The sequence below is a fragment of the Oncorhynchus keta genome, chromosome 28, assembly GCF_023373465.1.
Source record: "Oncorhynchus keta strain PuntledgeMale-10-30-2019 chromosome 28, Oket_V2, whole genome shotgun sequence".
In the NCBI taxonomy this organism is placed as follows: domain Eukaryota; kingdom Metazoa; phylum Chordata; class Actinopteri; order Salmoniformes; family Salmonidae; genus Oncorhynchus; species Oncorhynchus keta.
The window spans coordinates 49609962-49617843 of NC_068448.1; positions in this window are offsets into that span (position 1 = coordinate 49609962).

Genomic DNA, 7882 nt, shown 5'->3' on the forward strand with positions numbered 1-7882 from the left:
CATCAGTCTCTGATGTTCCAGGAACAGGTTTTATATCGATGGTTCCAGGTGATACCTTTATTTTACCAGGGAAGACATATTGAGACCTAGATCTCTGTTTCAAATGTGCTCTGCAAACCACAACACAAATTGACACATTATACACAAAGTATAAATACAGTGCATTCTGAAAGTATTCAGACCCCTTCACTTTTTAGACATTTTGTTACGTTACAGCCTTATTCTAAAAAGGATTAAAGGCATTTTCTCCTCATCAATCTACACACAATACCCCATAATGACAAAGTGAAAACAGGTTTATATACATTTTGAGAAATGTATAAAAATAAATAAACAGAAATACTTTATTTACATACAGTTGAAGTAGGAAGTTGACTTGCCCTTAGGTTGGAATCAATAAAACTTGCTTTTCAACCACTCCACAAATGTATTGTTAACAAACTATAGTTTTAGCAAGTCGGTTATGACATGTACTTTGTGCATGACACAAGTCATTTTTCCAACAATTGTTTACAGATGGATTATGTCACTTATAATTCACTGTATCACAATTCCAGTGGGTCAGAAGTACACTAAGTTGACTGTGCCTTTAAACAGCTTGGAAAATTCCAGAAAATGATGTCATGGCTTGAGAAGCTTCTGATAGGCTAATTGGCATCATTTGCGTATATTGGAGGTGTACCTGTGGATGTATTTCAAGGCCTACCTTCAAACTCAGTCCCTCTTTGCTTGACATCATGGGAACATCCAAAGAAATCAGCCAAGACCTGCACAAGTCTGGTTCATCCTTGGGAGCAATTTCCAAATATCTGAAGGTACCACGTTCATCTGAACAAACAATAGTATGCAAGTATAAACACCATGGGACCACGCAGCCGTCATACCGCTCAGGAAGGAGACACGTTCTGTCTCCTAGAGATGAACATACTTTGGTGCGAAAAGTGCAAATCAATCCAGCATCTTGTATCTATATCCACAGTAAAACGAGTCCTGTATCGACATAACCTGAAAGGCCGCTCAGCAAGGAAGAAGCAACTGCTCCAAAACCGCCATAAAAAAGTCAGACTACGGTTTGAACTGCACATGGAGACAACGATTATACTTTTTGAGAAATGTCCTCTGGTCTGATGAAACAAAAGTACAACTGTTCGGCTATAATGACCATTGTTACGTTTGGAGGAGAAGAACACCATCCCAACCGTGAAGCACGGGGGTGCCAGCATCATGTTGTAGGGCTGCTTTGCTGCAGGAGGGACCGGTGCACTTCACAAAATAGATGGCATCATGAGGGATGGAAATTATGTGGATATATTGAATCAACATCTCAAGCAATCAGTCAGGAAGTTAAAGCTTGGACGCAAATGGGTCTTCCAAGTGGACAATGACCCCAAGAATACTTCCAAAGTTGTGACAAAATAGTTTAAGGACAACAAAGTCAAGGTATTGGAGTGGCCATCACAAAGCCCTGACCTCAATCCTAGAAAGTATAGAACATTTGTGGGCAGATCTAAAAAAGCGTGTGCGAGCAAGGGGGCCTACAAACCTGATTCAGTTACACCAGCTCTGTCACGAGGAATGGGTGCTTGATGCTGTAATCACTGCCCAAGGATCTTCAACAAAGTACTGAGTAGATAACCTGAAAAAGGCCAATTTCTTCAGCCTCCAGAGGTTGAAGAGGCACTGTTGCGCCTTCTTCACCACACTGTCTGTGTGGGTGAATCATTTTAGATCGTCAGTGATGTGTACACCGAGGAACGTGAAGTTTTCCACCTTCTCTACTGCGGTTCCGTCAATGTGAATAGGGGTGTGCTCCCTCTGCTGTTTCCTGAAGTCCACGATCAGCTCCTTCGTTTTGTTGACGTTGAGGAAGATTATTAAAGATTATTTTCCTGGCACCACTCCGCCATGGCCCTTACCTCCTCCCTGTGGGCTGTCTTGTCATTGTTGGTAATCAGGCCTTCTGTTGTCTGCAAACTAGATGATTTGAGTTGGAGGCATGCGTGCCCACGCAGTCACGGGTATACAGGAGGAGGCTGAGCACACACCCTTGTGGGGCCCCTGCCCTGTGTTGGAGGTGTTGTTTCCTTCACTTCCTGGGGGTGGCTCGTTAGGAAGTCCAGGACCCAGTTGCACAGGGCGGTGTTCAGACCCACGGCTCCGAGCTAAATGATGAGCTTGGAGGGTACTATGGTGTTGAAGGCTAAGCTATAGTTAATGAACAGCGTTCTGACATAGGTATTCCTCTTGTCCAGATAGGATAAGGCAGTGTGCAGTGCGATTGCATCGTCTGTGGATCTATTAGGGTGGTAAGCAAATAGAAATGGTCTAGGGTGTCAGGTAAGGTAGAGGTGATATCATCCTCGACTAGCCTGCCAAAGCACTTCATGATGACAGCAGTGAGTGCTACGGATAGTCATAGTCACCTTTGCTTTCTTGGGTCCAGGAACAATGGTGGACATCTTGAAGCAAGTTGGAACAGCAGACTTGGATAGGGAGAAGTTGAACACTCCAGTTGTAAACACTCCAGCTAGCTGGTAAGCGCCAGCAGCCTTGTGAGGGTTGACACACTTAAATGTTTTACTCATGTCGGCCACGAGTTAGTGGCTGTTCAAGAGCCTGTTGGTGTCAGACTTGATGCACTGGTACCTCTTGCTGTGCGGCAGCAGATAAAATAGTCTTTGGCTTGAGTAGTTGGGGTCTTTGATTTTCCGGGCATTCTTTTCACACCGCGTGATATAGAGGTTCCGGATGGCAGGGAGCTTGGCCCCAGTAATGTACGGGGCTGTCCACACAACCCACTGTAGAGCCATGCGATCGAGGGCGGTGCTTTTGCCATACCAAGCAGTGATGCAGCCAGTCAATATGCCTTCAATTGTACAGCTGCAGAACCTTTTCAGGATTTTAGTGTCCATGCCAAACTTTTTCAACCTCCTGAGGGGTAGCGACCATTTTAAGTCACTAATGATTTGGACACCGAGGAACTTGAAGCTGTCTACCTGCTCCACTGCTGCCCCCCCACACACACTGCCAAGGATCCATTGGAAGTTAGGCTATACATTTATCCAAGGCTGTTTAACAACTATGCTGGTTAATTTATCAACGGGGAGTGAAAAGCTTTTTAGGAAAAGTTCAAGAACCATAATCTCATAAAAACAAGTCAAGGTTCTTATCATAGTCAACCTATCAGAAAGGGGGGAGGGGGGGTAATAATCTTCTGGGCTCCAGCCAATATTACATTTTTTAGCCCTTCACTTATTACTTATTGCAGCATGGACTCCATTCCAAATGAAGTTTTGGGGGGCTAGCAATACACCGAGGCAGATGGAGGATTCTCCTTTAGCAAGCTACCTGACAGAAACGTTTTAGTATTCTGGCGAGTGCCCCCGGGTCTGGCATGAAAAAAGTGAAACTCATTGGCTCGCTATAAATTCTGCTGACTTCAGCGAGGGAGAGAGAATTATTTTATCCTCCCTATGTTTCATTATGCAAACTATTTGTATGACTTCCTCACACACATACATACACACACAGAAACACACACACAGAGCTTTCCATGACACCTTCCAAGTGAATCTGAAATGACTAGCTACCTACCTACACACACGTACGCACCTACAAACAGTGCGTCCACGCATACACATGCTGCATGCTTATCGTGTGATACTCTACCTCAAGCGAGCAAAACCTTGAGACGTCCTTAGATATCGTGCACCAGCTGTTTACATAAATGCATAGGGCCCCGCCCCATGTCTTACCAGAGTCTGCTGTTCTGTCCTGCCCATAGAATGTTCTTAATGTCGTCGTTCCGCCACGACTCAGTGAAACATAAGATATTCGTTTTTAATGTCCCGTTGGTAGGACAAATGTGCCATTCTTCTCCCTCATGATGCAAGTTGAGAAAATGCCAAGAGTGTGACAAGCTGCCATCAAGGTAAAGGGTGTCTACAATGAAGAATGTCAAATATAAATTATATTCGTATGTGTTATTTCATAGTTTTGATATCTTCACTAGTAGTCTACAATGTAGAAAATATTCAAAAATAAAGAAAAATGCTGCGTGTCCAAAATTTGGCTGGTAATGTATATATAATTAGCTTCATGTTTACCGGACTAAGATCATCAATACCGGAGTAAGATCGAGTTGTACTACACCGGCTCCGATGCTCGCCTTTGTACTACAAAGGGAAGCACAGCCGAGAGCTGCCCAGTCACGAGCCTATCAGACAAGCTAAACTACTATGCTCGCTTCGAGGCAAATAACACTGAAACATGCATGAGAGCACCAGCTGTTCCGGAAGACTGTGTGATCACGCTCTCTGCAGCGGATTTGAGTAAGACCTTTAAACAGGTCAACATTCACAAGGCCGCAGGGCTGGACATATTACCAGAACGTGTACAGCAAGCAGGCGCCGAACAACTGGCAAGTGTCTTCTGACATTTTCAAACTCTCCCTGTCCGAGTCTGTAATACCAACATGTTTTAAGCAGACCACCATTTTCCCTGTGCCCAAGAACACTAAGGTAACCTAAAATAGTACCGACCCGTAGCACTCACATCTGTAGCCATGAAGTGCTTTGAAAGGTTGGTCATGGCTCACATCAACACCATCATCCCAGAAACCCTAGACCCACTCCAATTTGCATACCACCTCAACAGATCCACAGATGATGCACTCCATTGCACTCTATTGCACTCCACACTGCCGTTTCCCACCTGGACAAAAGGAACACCTATGTGAGAATGCTATTCACTGACTACAGCTCAGTGTTCAACACCATAGTGCCCTCAAAGCTCATCAATAACCTATGGACCCTGGGCCTAAACACCTCCCTCTGCAACTGGATCCTGGACTTTCTGACGAGCCACCCCCAGGTGATAAGTGTAGGTAACAACACATCCGCCACTCTGATCCTCAACACATGGGACCCTCAGGGGTGATTGCTCAGTCCCCTCCTGTACTCCCTGTTCACTCATGACTGCACGGCCAGGCACAACTCCAACACAATCATTAAAATTTGCCAATGACACAACAGTGTCTGATCACTGACAACGACAAGACAGCCTATAGGGAGGAGGTCAGAGACCTGGCCATGTAGTGCCAGGACAACAACCTCTCTCTCAACGTGATCAAGACAAAGGTAATGATTGTGGACTACAGGAAAAAGAGGACGAAGCACGCCCCCATTCTCATCATCGACGGGGCTGCAGTGGAGCAGGTTGAGAGCTTCAAGTTCACCAACAAATTAGCATGGTCCAATCACACCAAGACAGTTGTCTTGTCAACGACTACAGCCACCCTGGTCATAGACTGTCCTCTCTGCTACCGCACGTTAAGCGGTACCAGAGCGCCAAGTCTATGTCCAAGAGGCTTCTAAACAGCTTCTACCCCCAATCCATTAGACTCCTGAACATCAAGTCAAATGGCTACCCAGACTATTTGCAGTGCCCCCCCCCGCCTCTTTACACCACTGCTACTCTCTGTTGTCATCTATGCATAGTCACTTTAATAACTCTTCCTACATGTACATACTACCTCAACTAACCAGTGCCCCCACACATTGACTCTGTATTGGTACCTCCCTGTATATAGTCTCGCTATTGTTATTTTACTGCTGCTCTTTAATTACTTGTTAATTTTATCTCTTATTCTTATCTTCATTTTTTTTTACTGCATTGTTGGTTAGGGGTTCGTAAGTAAGCATTTCACTTCAAGGTCTACACCTGTTGTATTTGGCACATGTGACTAATAACATTTGAATTGATCACCATCTTTATTGCTGAAACAAATACAGATACAAACATAACTTTAAGCTTCATATTATTTTGACAGAGGTAATGAACTGTCCATTGATCAGCACAGCAATTGATAAAATGGCACCATCTCTGACACAAGTGGTTCTGAGCTTACGTCAATATGAACAGTTACTGGAATCAGGAATGCAGACAGGCTCTATCTATCTGAGCTACTGTGTCCAATACACCACCACCTGTTGGGCGCCTACAGTACTGACCAAAAAAGGATGTTATGTTGCTGGTTTTTTTCAATGACATGTATTGCTAAAATAAAGGTTTAAGGAAATACAAGCATGCGCCACATTACTACAAGACAAACCACTCAATCAAGCCTAATGGTCTTGTAAGTATAAAGACAAAGCTTGCTTCCATAAAAAAAAAAACATGAAAATATAGTGTAGTGTCTTACTGTAATGTGTGAAAAATCCAATGTGGTATGTGGTACAAATCACATTATTGTGGAAGCAAATCCTCTAAGAGTATGAATTAGGCTGTTTGAGAAGGTTTGAATCATAAGCAACCCACCTACAGTACAATACCAACATACACTCGTGGGAAAAAATGTTTCCAAAAGGGTTCTTCAGCTGTCCCCATAGGAGAACCCTTTTTGGGTCCAGCTATAGCCTTTTTTTGGTTCTAGGTACAGCCCTTTTGGGTTTCATTATTAGAACCCTCTGGAAACGGTTCTACTTGAACCCAAAAAGGTTCTACCTGGAACCAAAAGGGTTCTTCAAAGGGTTATCCTATGGGGACACCAGAATAACCCTATTGATAGCACCTTTTTTTCTAAGACTGTAGCTACTCAAGTAGATCAAAGCTGTGTGCTGGTAAACCTTGGTAGAGCATGGGTGGAATAAGCATTGTGGTGCTCATGTGAATTTCCTTTCTTTTTTGGCTTCAGACCAATGCTTATTCCCACTTAAAACATATTTGTTTTTTAACTGCTTAATGTTGATGTGTACTCCTATCATCAATTGAGCCATACATAAGTATATGTACATTGTGTCACAGTCAAAAAGTGTGAGTAATCAGTACATTGTATCACTATTACATTGGTGTCCTTGCAGGGAGTGTGAGCTTCCATGTCTTGGCTCAACCTGGGCTTGAACCAGTGACTCTGAACACATTGACATGTGTCTCCACAAAGTAGTGTTATCAGTTGTGCCACAAAAACCACAGGTCTTACAGAGCAAGAGAAACAACAACTTTAGGTCTCAGAGCGGATGACATCACCGTTAGCGCACTGCTAACTAGCTATACATTTCATATACACACACACACACACACACATATACACACACACACAGATGAAATCACCAATGTATCACACCTTCCGAGGAAATATATTATTTAAATGTTTTAAGTGAAATATGACCTTGTTTCTAAAGTCAAAAAAGATTCGAATTTCTACATTTAAATTTGCCCTATGCAGGGTCATACACCATCTACAGCTTCAAAATATGTTCCAAAATCTGTCAACTACCTTGTCCATTTCCCGTCTAGGGAGTAGGCCTATGTATTAGTCTAGGTCACATGTATTAGTCTCGGTCACCCTCTATAACCATTATGATTATTATTATTATTATTATTATTATTATTATTATCTGACCCTACTGGTCATCTATGAACGTTTGAACATCTTGGCCATGTTCTGTAATAATCTCCACGCGGCCTTGCCAGAAGAGGACTGGCCACCCCTCAGAGCCTGGTTCCTCTCAAGGTTTCTTCCTCGGTTCTGGCCTTTCTAGGGAGTTTTTCCTATCCACTGTGCTTCTACATCTGCATTGCTTGCTGTTTGGGGCTTCAGGCTGGGTTTCTGTACAGCACTTTTTGACATCGGCTGATGTACAAAGGGCTTTAAAAAGAAATGTGATTGATTGATTGATGTAAAGGAGCAGTTACACAGACACATATTACACCAAGTCCTGGACTAGAAAGAACTGGAATGGAATGAAAAAACACTTTTACGTGACCAAGTACATTAATGGAGTAAACCTATTCTAAGAGTTTGTATTAGGCTGTTTGAGAGAAGGTTTGAATCCTAATCAACACATTTAATGTGAGTACATCTGTTGTTGAAGTACAGTAT